The following is a 16,117-nucleotide window of genomic DNA, read 5'->3' on the forward strand; positions in this document are numbered from 1 at the left end:
AAAGTATCTTATACAATTTTCATTCTAGAAAAAATATTTCATTTGGCATGTATCTTGTAACTCAATTTCTTTAAAAGAAAAAAAATCACTAAAAGATTAGGCCAGCATAATAGTGTAGCAGATTAAGCCACAGTTTCTGATGCTGGTAACCCATATCAAAGCATGGGTCCTAGTCACAGCTGCTCCACTTCCAATTCAGCTCCCTGCTAATGTGCCTGGGAAAACAGTGGATAATAGCCCAAGTGCTTGGACCCCTACTATCCGCATGACATACCAGGATGGAGTACCTAGCTCCTGGCTTTCACCTGGCGCAGCACTGGCTATTGCAGCATCTGGGGAATAAATAAGCAGGTAGAAGATCTCACTCTCCTGCTCTCTATGTCACTTTGTCTTTCAAATAAATAAAAAGAAAAATCTTTTTTTTTTTTTTTTTTTTGACAGGCAGAGTGGACAGTGAGAGAGAGAGACAGAGAGAAAGGTCTTCCTTTGCCGTTGGTTCACCCTCCAATGGCCGCCGCGCTGCGCTGATCCAAAGGCAGGAGCCAGGTGCTTCTCCTGGTCTTCCATAGGGTGCAGGGCCCAAGGACTTGGGCCATCCTCCACTGCACTCCCTGGCCACAGCAGAGAACTGGCCTGGAAGAGGGGCAACCGGGAGAGAATCCGGCACCCTGATGGGACTAGAACCCGGTGTGCCGGCGCCACAGGCAGAGGATTAGCCTGTTGAGCCGCGGCGCCGGCCATAAAAAGAAAAATCTTAAAAAAAATCTTTAAATGAGTGGATGGCTAGTAGAATATAAGTACGAGGAATACAGTGAGTGGTTCTCTTCCTGGATCCCACTAGTTAAAAGCATTCAATGAAATAACCTAAGAAATCACATAAAATTAATCTTTGGGTTTTTTTCATCTTAAAAATAATATTTTAATTGACGGGCTGGCGCTGTGGCTTACTTATTAGTTAATCCTCCACCTGCGGTTCTGGCATTCCATATGGGTGCTGGGTTCTATTCCTGGTTGCTCCTCTTCCAGTCCAGCTCTCTGCTGTGGCTAGGATAGCAATGGAGGATGGCCCAAGTGCTTGGGCCCCTGCACCTGCATGGGAGACCAGGAAGAAGCACCTGGCTCCTGGCTTTGGATCAGATCGGTGCAGCGCTGGCCATAGCAGCCATTTGGGGAGTGAACCAATGGAAGGAAGACCTTTCTCTCTGTCTCTTTCTCTCACTGTCCATAACTCTACCTGTCAAATAAATTTAAAAATATAATAATAATAATATTTTAATTGAGCACTGCATTTCTAACCAAGAAACTGGCAACATAAAAACCAGATATGATTATAACATAAACAGAAAAACATAAAACAAGAAGTAGAATCTTTTCAAAAGAGCAGAAATTTAACTCATAAATTGAGCTTAAGGTGAACATTCGGAAGATGGCGGACTAGGGAGGGAGAACACCGAAGGTCCGGTAAAGGAAGGTTCAAAGAGGGGTGAGAATTTGTAGTTTTTAAGGAATGAGAAGCCCTTCCTGAAACTGGGGAGATAGGGTGGACATGCGAAGAGGACGCGGACGCCTGAGGCGCAGGACACCAGCAGGAGTGTGTACGCACCAGCGCTGGAAGCCGAGGTGAGACGGGGTACTCGCCCAGCACAGCAGCAACAGCCGCCACCGCCCCTCCCCCAACCCACCCTGGGATGGACACTGAGACACACACGACTGAGTGGGGGAGGAAATAGAAAACGGAACAGAGTGAGTGGCGCCTGCAGAAAGAGTGCGCGATTCAGGGGTACTAATTGAGAGACTGAGTAAGCCAGAATCTCTTGGCGCCTCCTCGGAGCTGCAGCGGGCGGGAAGCAGCCATTTTGTCTGTTTACATTCGTACTTAAAGGAGCACTGTCTTTGCCTGGACACTAACCTTCGGAGGCGGAGCCCAAAGGTGGAGCAGAGCAACAGGACACTTCTTGCTCGAGGGAGGGCAGCTCAAAGCCCTGACACCCATCTACTCAAGTTACAAGAAAAAAAAAATTTGAATAGTGCCTGCGGGGGGGGGGGGGGAAAGGGTAGGATCCAGAGCTGTAGCGGGCAGAGAGCAGCCATCCTGTCTGTTTACGTTCGGGCTGTGTAGAGCAGCCTGCTTACACTGGATATTGGTACAGACTCACAGCAGCCTATAGCAGAGGGAAATCAACCTTAAAAACCACCCAGATGGAATGCCAAAAAACAAAACAAAAACCCACAATAAGAATATAGAAGAACATATAAACTTGCCAATGGAGCAGGCTAAACCAACCATAACAGAGGCTGAAGAAGAAGAAGTTGAAACCATGCCAGAAAAAGAATTCAGAAAATTAATCATCAGAATACTTAGAAATAATGAGAAACAATGTCAAGTGCTGAATGAAAAACAAGCCCAAGGATTAGAGATCCTAAAGAGACGCCAGAATGAAATACTAGAACTGAAAAACTCAATTGACCATATAAAAAACACCGCGGAATCCCTCGGAAATCGAACAGATGAAATAGAAGACCGAATATCAGAATTCGAAGACAAACTTCCAGAAATAATACAGTCAGTTCAAACGCAGGAAGAAGAAATTAAAAAATTAAAAAATTAAAAAATACGGTCGGAGACCTATAAGATTCAATCAAATGGTGTAATGTTCAGATAATAGGAGTCCCTGAGGGGGTGGAAAGAGAGAATGGATTGGAAGGTGTCTTCAACGAAATAATATCAGAAAACTTCAAACAAAGGCAGCTGGATAACAACACACAAATACAACAGATAGCCAGGACTCCGAACAGAGTAGACCAGAAGAGAAATTCACCACAACACATTGTGGCAACACTCAGTTCAGTGACACACAAAGAACAAATCCTAAAATGTGCCAGAGAAAAGCGACAAATCACATTCAGGGGTAAGTCAATCAGACTCACCCCAGACTTCTCACACTCCAGGCAAGGAGACAATGGCATGATATATTTCAAGTTTTAAAAGACAAACAATGCCAACCTAGAATACTATACCCTGCAAAAGCTATCATTTATGAATGAAGGGGAAATAAAGATCTTCCACAACAAACAGAAACTGAAAGAATTTGTATCCACGCGTCCAACCCTACAACACTTGCTCAAAGACGTGCTCCATACAGAAATACAAAAACAAGAACTTCACTACAAAAAAAAGCAAATGTAGAGTAACCCACAAACAAAGTTCAAAATACATAAACAGCTCATTTCAGGAAACATGAAGGGGAAAAGACAGTACTTAACAGTAATCACATTGAATGTGAATGGTCTTAATTCCACTACAAAGGGACACAGACTAGCTGATTGGATAAAGAAAGAGAATCCATCTATATGCTGCCTTCAGGAGATACTCCTTATCAGCAAAGATGCACGCAGACTGAAAGGATGGAAAAAGATACTCCAAGCTAACAGAAATCAAAAAAGAGCTGGTGTGGCCATCCTAATATCAGACAAAATAGACTTTAACATAAAAACTATTAAAAGAGACAGAGAAGGGCACTATATAATGATTAAAGAATCTATCCAACAGGAAGACATTACTATTATAAATGTATACGCACCTAATTACAGGGCGCCTGGCTACCTGAAAGAATTACTAAAGGATTTAAAGGGAGATATAGACTCAAATACAATAGTAACAGGGGACTTCAACACTCCACTCTCACCAATGGATAGATCAACCAGACAGAAATTCAACAAGGAAACAACTGAACTAATTGACGCCATAGACCAAATAGACCTAATAGATATCTTCAGAACCTTCCACCCCACAGACAGAGTTCACGTATTTCTCCCCAGTACATGGAACATTCTCTAGGACTGACCATATGCTAGACCATAAAGGGAGCCTCAACAAATTCAAAAAAATTGAAACTATACCATGCAGCTTCTCAGACCATAGCGCAGTGAAACTCAAAATCAACAACCCAACAATCTCTAAACCATATGCAAATATATGGAGAATGGACAACATGATCCTAAATGAACAGTGGGTCATCAAAGAAATTAAAAGAGAAATCAAAAGATTTCTAGAAACAAATGAAAATGATAACACAACCTATCAAAACCTGTGGGACACAGCAAAAGCAGTGCTAAGAAAAAGTTTATAGCAATTAGTGCCTACATCAAGAAGCTGGAAAGGAACCAAACAAATGAACCCTCCATGCACCTCAAGGATTTAGAAAAACAGCAGCAAATCAAGCCCAAATCCAAAAGGAGGAAATAAATACTAAAGATCAGAGAAGAAATAAACAGAATTGAAAAAAAAAAAAAAAAGCAATACAAAAGATCAACAAAACCAGGAACTGGTTCTTTGAAAAAATAAACAAAATCGACACACCATTGGCCCAACTAAGCAAAAAAAGGAGAGAGAAGACCCAAATCTGTAAAATCAAAGATAGTAATAGAAATGTAACAACAGACACAACAGAAATACAAAGAATCATCAGAAACTACTACAAAGAGATGTATGCTAACAAATTGGGGAACCTGGAAGAAATGGATAGATTCCTGGACAAATACAACCTTCCTAAACTGAGCCGTGAAGATATAGAAAATCTAAACAGACCCATAACCATGGAAGAAATTGAATCAGTAATAAATGCACTACCGAAAAAGAAGAGCCCAGGACCGGATGGCTTTACCGCCGAATTTTACCAGACATTTAGAGAACAACTAACCCCCGTTCTTCTCAAGTTATTCAAAACGATTGAAAGAGGGAATCCTTCCAAATTCTTTCTACGAAGCCAATATCACCTTAATTCCTAAGCCCAGAAAAGACACAACAGAGAAAGAAAACTACAGACCTATCTCCCTGATGAACATAGATGCAAAAATACTCAACAAAATTCCAACTACACATCAGAAAGATCATTCACCCGGACCAAGTGGGATTTATCTCTGGTATGCAGGGATGATTCAATATTCGAAAGTCAATCAATGTAATACATCACATTAATAAATTGAGAAACAAAAATCATATGGTTATCTCAATAGATGCAGAGAAAGCATTTGACAAAATACAACCCCCTTTCATGATAAAAACCCTAAGCAAATTGGGGTTAGAAGGAACATTCCTCAACACAATTAAGGCAGCCTATGATAAACCAAAGGCCAGCATCATATTGAATGGGGAAAAGTTGGAGGCATTTCCATTGAAAACTGGCACCAGACAGGGATGCCCACTCTCACCATTGATATTCAATATAGTCCTAGAATTGTTAGCCAGAGCCATCAGGCAAGAAAAAGAAATTAAAGGGATACAAATGGGAAAGGAAGAAGTTAAACTATCCCTATTTGCAGATGACATGATACTATATACAGGGGACCTAATAAACTCCTATAAGAGACTACTGGAACTCATAGAAGAGTTTGGTAAAGTAGCAGGATACAAAGTCAATGCTCAGAAATCTACAGCCTTTGTATACACAGACAATGCCAGGGCTGAGGAAGAACTACTAAGATCAATCCCATTCACAATAGCCACAAAAACAATAAAGTACCTTGGAATAAATTTAACCAAGGAGGTCAAAGACCTCTATGATGAAAATTACAAAACACTTAAGAAAGAAATAGAAGACGACACAAAAAAATGGAAAAACCTGCCATGCTCATGGATTGGAAGAATCAATATCATCAAAATATCCATTCTCCCAAAAGCAATTTACAAGTTCAATGCAATACCACTCAAAATACCAAAGTCATTCTTCAAAGAACTAGAAAAAACGATGCTGAAATTCATATGGAAAAACAGGAGACCCAGAATAGCCAAAGCAATCCTTTACAATAAAAACAAGGCCGGAGGCATCACAATCCCAGACTTCAAGGCATACTACAGGGCAGTTATAATCAAAACAGCCTGGTACTGGTACAAAAACAGATGGATAGACCAATGGAACAGAATAGAAACACCGGAGATCAATCCAAACATCTATAACCAACTCATATTTGACAAAGGACCTAAAACCAACCCCTGGAACAAGGACAGCCTCTTCAACAAATGGTGCTGGGAAAACTGGATGTCCACATGTCACAGTATGAAGCAAGACCCCTACCTTACACCTTATACAAAAATCCACTCAACATGGATCAAAGAACTAAAGATGCGCCACGACACCATGAAACTAACTGAGAGCATAGGGGAAACCCTTCAAGATATCAGAATAGGCAAAGAATTCCTAGAGAAGACCCCACAGGCACGGGTAATCAAAGATAAAATAAACAAATGGGATTACCTCAAATTGAAGAGTTTCTTAACAGCAAAGGAAACAGTCAGGAAAGCGAAGAGGCAACCAACAGAATGGGAGACGTTATTTGCAAACCACACAACAGATAAAGGATTAACAACTAGAATCTACACAATGATCAAAAAACACCACAGAATCAAAACAAACAACCCAATAAAAAAATGGGCCAAGGACCTTAACAGACATTTTTCAAAAGACGAACTCCAAATGGCCAACAAACACATGAAAAAATGCTCAGGATCCCTAGCCATCAGGGAAATGCAGATCAAAACCACAATGAGATTCCACCTCACTCCGGTTAGATTGGATTACATACAGAAATCAACCAACAACAGATGCTGGCGAGGATGTGGAGAAAAAGGGACACTAATCCACTGTTGGTGGGAATGCAAACTGGTAAAGCCACTATGGAAGACAGTCTGGAGAATCCTCAGAAACCTGAATATAGCACTACCACAGGACCCAGCCATCCAACCCCTTGGAATATACCCAAATGGAATTAAAGGGGTGAAAAAAAGCCATTTGCACCTCAATATTTGTTGCAGCTCAATTCACAATAGCTAAGACATGGAATCAACCTAAATGTCCATCAACGGATAACTGGGTAAAGAAACTATGGGATATGTACTCTATGGAAAACTATACAGCAGTAAAAAAAAAAAAAAAAAGAAATCCGGGCATTTACAACAAAATGGAGGAAGCTGGAAAACATCATGCTGAGTGAAATAAGCCAGTCCAAAAGGGATAAATATCACATGTTCTCCCTGATCGATGGCAACTAAACGAGCACCTAAAATGATACCCATTGAAGTGAAATGAACACTATGAGAGACAATGACATGAGCAGCCCTTGTCTAGACTGTTGAGGAACAACTTACTATTTTGTTCCTTTAATATTTTTGTTGGTGGTGGTGGTGGTGTTGTTGTTGCTCGGTTTGCTCTACACAAGACCACTGGTTGAACTCTGCAATCAATACACAACCATTCTTCAGCATTTAAAAATTAACAGAAAATTGATCTCTGTGAAACACAGGAGTGGGAATAAGAGTGGGAGGAGATATATAGGATGGCACATACTCACTCAGATCTACCTCCAATGGTGGAACTAGAAATGTGCCAGGGGATTTCAACACAACCTTACCAAGGAGGCAGGTACCAATGCCAGCACACTTGGTAAAGTGATAAGTATAAATACACAACTGATCAAAAAGATAGGGTAAGTGTCGAAGAGATTACACAAATAAGACCAGTGTAAGCAAATAATGAAAGATAGAATAAAAAGGGAGAGAATGATCCTGCGGGGGAAGCAGGACACACAGCAGACTCATAGAATGGCAAATGCCCAAAACAGCACTCCTGCCTCAGAATCAACCCTTGGGACATTCGGATCTGGCTAAAAGGTCCATGAGAGTCTCACAGGCATGGAAAGCCATGACACGGTGGCAAAAAACAATCTAAATGAAAGATCCTGGTGAACAAGACCCCAGCAGAAGGATCAGGCCATCAAGGAGAGAGGCGCCTTTCTCTGAAGGGAGGAAGGAACCTCCACTGTGATATGGCCTTGACTAAACAAATTCAGAGTTGGTGAACTCAAGGGGCTTCCATAGCCTAGACAGCTTATAGCAAGAATCTCGGGTGATTGCTGACATCATAAATAAGAGTGCCAATTGTTAAATCAACCACAGGAGTCACTGGGTTCATGCTCCCCACGTAGGATCTCTATCCTTAATGTGTTTAACTATGAAACTCAAAAACAACACTACTAGTCGAACAATACCCTATACCTGGTTCGGTTGTGTGAGTGCAGCCTGTTGAAATCCCTGCTTAGTATATACTAAGTTGATCTTCAGTATATGAAGGTAATTGAAAATGAAACATGATGAAGGGCGGGATGGGAGAGGGAGTGGGTGAGGGGAGGGCCACGGGAGGGAGGGAGGTTGAGGGTGGGAAGCCACAACAATACGAAAGTTGCATTTTATATTCTACTTAAAACTATTGGTTGAACTCTGTAACTAATACACAATTACTCTTAGGTGTTTAATTAATGCTATAATTAGTACTCAAATAGTATTTTACACTTTGTGTTTCTGTGTGGGAGCAAAAAGTGGAAATCTTAATATATGCTAAATGGATCTTCTGAATATAAAGATAATTGACAATTAATCTTGATGTGAAGGGGAAGGTTAGAGGGGGTGGGAGAGGGGAGCGTTGTGGGTGGGAGGGAAGTTATGGGGGGGGGGGGAAGCTATTGTAATCCATAAGCTGTACTTTGGAAATTTATGCTCATTAAATTAAAAAAAAAAAAAAGATGAACATTCTAGCTATAAAAAAAACTAAACATTTAAGAATTTTGCTTATACAAGGGCATTTCAGGAAGTTTTTAGAAAACTGATAAAATTTGGAAGTAAAAATGTTTGAAATCTATACGTAGGAGAATATTTAAAACTAAAAAGAGATTTTCATGATTTGGAAAACAAATGGCCACTGATTTCACTAAAATTTAATCTGCCACTTTCTCCTCTCCCAAATTTCCCAAGAAATCAGAGATTTAAATCATTCTAGTAATTTTATTTTTATATAAAATTTATTTACTTATTTTAAAGAGTTACAGAGAGACTGGGAGAGACACACAGAAAAAAAAGAAAAACTTTACATCCTCTGGTTCACTCCCTAGATGGCCCCAACAGCCAGCGCTGAGCCAGGCCAATGCCAGGAGCTTCATCCAGGTCCCCACATGGGTAGAAGGGGCCCAAGTACTTGGGACATCTTCCATTGCTTTTTCCAGGTCATTAGCAGAAGCTGGGTTGGAAGTGGAGCACATACGGGATATCGGCATTGCAGGCTGCAACTTTACCTGCTCCGTTATGCCAGCCCCTATTCTGTCGACTTTAAAGTTTTGGTTTATGTTGCATTTCATCTTATAAACATCTCTTCAGTCTTTCTATCACTAATTACATATTTAAATGGAGGACTATAATTTTTAAATTCTAACTTCAAATGAGTAAACTTCTTATCAATAATAAACATTCTCAACTGATTTTGTGATCCCACAAGGGTTTCCACCTCAAGAAGGTATTAGAAAATTAATTTTACTTTAATGTTTAATGTTCATTTTCTTAAAATCATATGGTGGGAGTAGCTATTGTAATACAGTGAATACATTTGGTATGCTCATATCCCATACTGGAGTGCCAATTAGAATCACACCAGCTCCACTTCTGATCAACGCTCCGCTAATGTGTCCAGAAGCATCAAATGATGGCTCAAGAATTTGAGTGCCTGTCACCTACATGGAAGACCCAAAAGAAGATTCTGGCTCCTGGTTTAAGCCTGGCCCAGTCCCAGCTATCACAACCATTTGGGAAGTGAACCAGTGCATGGAAGTTTTCTCTCAATCTCTCCGTTTTTCTCTGTCTCTCCCTCTATGTCACTCTGCCTTTCAAAAAGGTAAATCTTCTTTTAAAAAATTAAATGGAATATTTTAAGGATAAAGAGCTTTTTTTAAAACTCCTATGTACATTACCTTCATATCACCTGTTAACTCCATTATGACAATTAACTGTAAAAGGATTAGAAAAACAGAGGACAACATCTACTTTGACAACAGAAACCTTAAATCAAATGCAATAAATCCATATACAATTGAGACTCATGATTAAAATCTGACTTAATAAAATTTAATATTTATGGTATTTTATAAAATTTACTTATTTTTATTTTATTTACAAACATTAAACAGACAAAATTTCAAAGGAAAATACTCTTCCTTGAGTCTTTCAATAATTTTTTTAGTAGTAGGGAACTAAATATTAATTTTTTTCAGAATCCATCTAGTTGTTACTGTTAAAAATCAGTCTTACTTTTGAAAAGGGTACATTCCAACCACACAAACTCAGTGTAAGAAACATGACTTCCAGCAGCTAAAACACTGCAGGCAAAATACTGAAACTTCATAGTATCTTAAGGGACTTGAGAAGATAAATCTCACCTAATTATTGAAAGATTGTAATTTTTTAAGAACACTTCTCCTGATAAAGGCACTCCAAGAAGAGGATAAAAAGATCTAAAAATGGCTATAAATATTCACAGTCTTTAAATAAAAAAAATCTAATGTCATTTTTAATAAGAGTATGTATTTGGGAATCTTATCAGCAAACACCAGCAAAAGTGAAAGGTTGGGACTCAGCCTTGAGAAAATTGGTCTACAAAGAGACAGGACAAAGTAGGGAAAATCCATGTCCTAGAAGAGGTCACTTTACTTCCAATAACATGACTAGAACAATTAAGCCAACTTCCCTTGCCTATCTCCTAATTTAAACAACAACAACAAAAAAATTTCACTATCTGAAGGTAACTTGCCAATGATTTAACACTTCAATTCTCTGAATTAGTAGAATTCCTGAAGGATTCCTTAAAGTTAAAACAATTATCTAAGTTGGTGAACTCCATTTTTCTGAGGATAATAAAATAATTATAAACAATTAAGAATTTTAGAAAATTTTTATGGATGTAATCATTCTGTATCTACTGCAAAGTACAAACATCAATACTGCAAAGAGTAGGAAAAAAGATCCCACCTCAATAAATGATCTATTAGGGAGATTAATAAATACAAACCAGGACATGGTTACTGTGATAATAAAAATCAAAAGTGGTAACAGGGATCTAGTGGCACTTGGTCTAGTGCCTAAGATGCCTGTTGGGGAACCTACACACCACATCAGTGTCTGGGCTCAAAGTGTGGCTCTGGCTTCTGATTTCAATTGCCTGCTGATGCAGACTCTGGCAGGCAGTAGGTGAAGATTCAAGTAGTTAAGTCTCTGACACCCACATGGAAGACCCAGCTCCTGGCTCCAGCCTCAGACGTTGTGAGCATTTTAAATAAAATTTTAAAAAGTGATTGAGCAGAGGTTCTTGATGAGGTTTTAGAAGGTGGGAAATTATACAAATAAAAATTTGCAAAATTACATTTATAGTCATACAATTTCTGGAAAGATAAGGTAGTGTATCAAGATCTCATAAGGGCCTAGAAATCAAAAAGTTAAGAATCTTTAGGTCAGGAGCTTGAAAAAAACCAATGACGTCTATCTGGAGGATTAGGAAATGTCCTACCATGAAGGAAACATATGCGTTAATCCTTAAAGAATTTTTCTTTTCATTACCATTTTTTAAAAAAATAATGTATGTTAGATAACAAAATGAGGCTTTAAAAGATCTCAAAAAGGATCTTTTAAAGAAATGGTAAAAGTTAATATTTGCCCAAAAACCAAAATTTACAAAATATAAATTGAATCACTGACATCATACATAAGAATGTTAACTGTTAAATTCACAACAGGAGTCACTGCATTTCTTCCCATGCAGGACCTCTGTCCTCAATGAGTTGTATTATGAGAATTAACTGTAAAACTTGTTCTCAGTTTTGTGTGTGTGTGCAAACTGTTGCAATCTTTACTTAGTAAAAAAAAAAAAAAAATATATATATATATATATATATATATAAATTGAAGATGTACCACATCATTTTTGGTTATCAGAGATCCATGAATCGAAGGATTACTCATTCAAAAAGTATATTTACAAAGCATATACTATGTGCCAAACAGGAATACAATAACGAGCAAAAATTTAAGACACAGTTGTTGCACACATGAAACCCTAAGTCTAGAGATAGGTACAAAACTCATACAAAGAGATATAAACTAAAAGTAAGTGCAATGAAGACTATGAACCTGAATCATAATCTAAGCTGGTTTCCCTAAAAAGAGTGATAATTAAGCTGTTATTTGAAGAAAGGGAGGGGGCACAGAGATTTGGCATAGCAGTTAATAAAAGGTTAGAGGCAAATGGGAGAAGGAAGGGAACATTCCATGTAAAATGAAGAGCATGTGCGAAAGATCTACTGTAACAAACACAGTGTAGTTTAGGCACGAGGAGAGTGCAGAACCAGGGCAGAGAATCTGAGGCAGTTTACTCATCAGGGATTGTTTTTCAGAGGATGTTCCAGGAAGGCTTATCTTACAAGACTATACTTGAAGGGGCCAGACCATCAGCAAACCAATGAAAGCTGAAAGAAATAAGTTTTAGTCAAACTTACAAAGTATGAAGATGTGCATTGCTTGAGCACAAAGGATCAGCTTGCCTCTCCTTTACATCCTGGATGTATACTTCAGGCAGGAAGGACACTCCCCCTGCCCTTTTCTACATTCTGGATACACACTACAGGCAGGAAGAACCCTTCTACCCTCTCTTTTTTACATTCTGGGCAATTCCCAACCCTTGCTATAGAAACTCTGGCAAACTGCATCTCAGGGAGCGACATCTCCCTGTCTCCTTTGCTTCTCAGCACAAGTAAAGTTTTCCTTTGAGCAACTCCAGCTTGTGGATGATTATTTGGAAACAACCCAAACCGACCATATCTGCTATTATGAGAAACTGAAAAGAGGTCATTGTGACTTAAAAAATAAATAAATAAATGCAGAAATAAGCTATTGGTAGCAGATGAGAAAAGTGTCAAACAAGAAGCACTTTGTAGACCATGTTAGAGAATTTTGTCATTAAGAGCAATGAAAACCCACTTAGGGATTTTAAGTAGAAACTGATATCAGATTTGTGATACAGTGTCAAAATTACAAGATTTGAGACTACAATCAAAGAGATGGCAATCCCTACTTGGGATACTGTGTATTGGCCACAATTTTTTATAAGTAACAGAAAGCCCAACTCAAACTCGGCTTATACAAAAGAGAATGTATTGGCTAATTTACAGGAACAGCTACAAATATTATTTAAGCGATATCACATGACTCTGCTTTTCTGTCTCTATTCCTGGACTTCACTACCTCTACATTGATTCTATTCTCAGACAGGATCTCCATCAAAAATTACTTTAACAAATTAACAACTTTCAAGATTTAATCTAGGACAATAACAAGAGAACCAGCTCTGACCCAAGCTGATTGGCCTGGCTAAAGTCATACGCTATTTCCTAAGGTAATCACTATTGTGAAGGTACTGTGACAGGTCTAGGCCCAGATCACAACCATTCCCTGGTGCCAGAGGTAAGGGTCTCAATCAGAAAGTACAAGATTGTTTCCCAAACCAAAGTCAAGATATCTGTTAAAAAGATAAGGGTGAATCTGGACAGTGAGTAAGAAAAACAACAAATGTCCTCTTCAAGGAATTAAGAACTAGAGTTTCATCTAGATTAACCTGAAAAAAGTAAAAATATTTAACCTAGGAAATTTGAGACTGTGAAACTGAGGAGGTAGAAGTGAAAGCTATTTACAGACACACATGCCTCATTTCAATCAAATACACACCACATATGCAATGATGGTCCTATAAAATAATGGAGTTTGAATATTCCTATGGCCTAGTGACTCTGAAACCGATATAAATTCTTAAGTGCAAATCGCTACTCACATGTCTATGCTGATGCTAACTTATACAAACCACATTATCATCTGCATAGAAGATAATAATGGCACAAGTGGCTGCCACTGTGGTATAGCAGCTAAAGCCAACACCTGCGGCACTGGCATCCCATATGAGCACTCATTCAAGCCCAGGCTGCTCCACTTCTCATCCAGCTTCCTGCTAATGTGCCTGGGAAACCAGTGTAGGATGGCCTGCATGGGAGACTGGGAGGAAGCTCCTGGCTCCTGATCAGCCCAGTTCCAACCACTGCAGCCATTTGAGGAGTGAATCAGAATGGAAGATTTCTCTGGCTCGCTCTCTCTCTCCAATCCTACCTTTCAAATAAATAAATATTTTTTAAAAAAAGTATATTGGGGCTGGCACTATGGAGTAGCAGGTAACGCCACCACTTGCAGTGCCAGCATCCCATGTGGGCACCAGTTCAAGACCCAGTATGGCCTGGGAAAGCAGCAGCAGATGGCCCAAGTACTCAAGCTCCTGCATCCAAGTGGGAGATTGGGAAGAAGCTCCTAGCTGCTGGCTCCTGACTTTAGATCAGCTCAGCTCTGGCAGTTGCAGCCATTTGGGGAATTAACCAGCAGATGGAAGACCTCTCTCTGTCTCTGCCTCTCTGTAACTCTTTCTAATAAATAAATATATCTTTAAAAATAAATAAATAAATTTTAAAAGTACAGCAATTACATACTTGTACAGTACATAGTACTTGACAATGATAATATATAACCATGTTACTGACTTCCATATTTGCTACTGTTTACATATACATTTTATTACAGTATATACTTTCTTCCTATTTTGTAGGTTTATTTATCTATTTATTTGAAACTCAGAGTTAGACATAGAGAGAGAGAAAGAGAGAGAGAGTCCGTCCATCCACTGGTTCACTCCCCAGATGGCCACAATAGCCAGGGCTGAGCCAGGCCAAAGCCAGGAGCCAGGAACTTCATCTGGGTCTCCTAAATTCAGTGTTGAACAGTATAATGTGTTGTACTGACTTGTGTTTACCTCATCTCTTGACTGCAACAAGAGGTCACATCAAGTGATCAACTTGTACCACCTAAGTTTGTTAAATTCACTCTATGTTCACACAGCAACAAAACTGCCCAATGATACCTTCCTCAGAATGTATCCCCATTATATTTTGTCAGGATAAAGAAGGAAAGGGGAAGTTGTGGTATGTTAAAGAAATTTGTTATTTGTTATAATAATAATACTTAGTTGTTTTGAGTAAACTAGAGAATTTCATTCCTAGTGCTAAGCTTCAATACAACTACTTCATTCATTACATTCCACTGCAAGCTACACTGCATATAATAATTATCATAAAGATAATTTTACAATTAGATAACATTAATTAAAGCATACATTATTTCATCTAATCCTCAAAAATCCCAATGAGGGGCAAGCATTGTGGCACAGCAGTTAAGTCAACTCTTGGGTCAACCACATGCTGGATTGGAGTACCTGCTCTGAGCAAGTAATGGCCATGTACTTGGGTCCCTCCCACTCATATGGGAATTCTGAATGGAGGTCTGGCTCCTGGCTTCCGTATGCCTTGCCCAGCCCTGGCTGGTGGAGGCATTTTAGGGAGTGAGCCAGAGGACAGAAGATCTTCATTTTCATTTTTCTTGCTTTTCTTGCATCTACTTTAACCCCATTTCTTAAAATATCCAACGTAGTAATTTTCTGTACACCAACAGTGTGTTTATTCAACTTGCTCCTTTTTAACTCTTCACAGATTATCTGTATCTCTTCCTCCTTTTAATATTGTAAAAACAGGCTTTCCATAGTTTAGATCTCAGCACTAAACAAACTGTTCCCCAAAAGATAGGCCTAATAAATTTCATAGTCAACTATCAGTTCTCAGTATTAACCTGCAAAATCATACAAAATCATCAATTATTAAATTCCAACTCTGACATCTCAAGTAAGTTCTAAATCCTTCTTTTCTACTACCAAAAATTGTTATCTGGATACTTAAAATTCATCTCAAATTCAGAATTTCCAAAACTGAAATTGTTCTCTCAAAAATTAGATCTGTATTATTCATAGCCAAAAAAGTGGAAACAATCCATATGTCCAATTGATAAAAGGATATAGTTTATCCAAGTAGTGTAATATTATTCAGAAATTTCTTTAAAAAGTACTGATGCATGCTATTAACATGAAACCAGTCATTCACATATTATATGATTTCATACATATCAAATTTCTAGAGATGGCAAATCCAGAGACAGAAAGCAGAATAGTGGTTGCCAGGAGTTGGAGAAAGGGGAGAATGCAGTGAGACTGCTTAATGGTAACAAGTTTCCTTATAAGAAGCTGAGGCTGGCACCACGGCTCACTAGGCTAATCCTCCACCTTGTGGCGACGGCACACCGGGTTCTAGTCCCGGTCAGGGCGCCGGATTC

At 38.9% G+C, this 16,117-nt stretch overlaps 1 protein-coding gene across 18 annotated transcripts in view; it reads right to left on the minus strand.

Moving 5' to 3' along the window:
- The window catches only part of ZNF280D (zinc finger protein 280D), a 127,109-nt gene that overhangs the window by 100,880 nt on the left and 10,112 nt on the right, over nucleotides 1–16,117 (minus strand). The window contains exon 1 of one of the 18 annotated variants that reach the window (XM_070054234.1): nucleotides 949–1,234. The exons of the other annotated variants lie outside the window; for them this stretch is intronic. The gene's annotated coding sequence lies outside the window, so the exon portion shown is untranslated. Of the gene's footprint in view, nucleotides 1–948; nucleotides 1,235–16,117 lie in introns of those variants that run through there. 18 annotated transcript variants of the gene reach the window in all.

Source organism: Oryctolagus cuniculus, chromosome 12, assembly GCF_964237555.1.
Source record: "Oryctolagus cuniculus chromosome 12, mOryCun1.1, whole genome shotgun sequence".
Taxonomy (NCBI): domain Eukaryota; kingdom Metazoa; phylum Chordata; class Mammalia; order Lagomorpha; family Leporidae; genus Oryctolagus; species Oryctolagus cuniculus.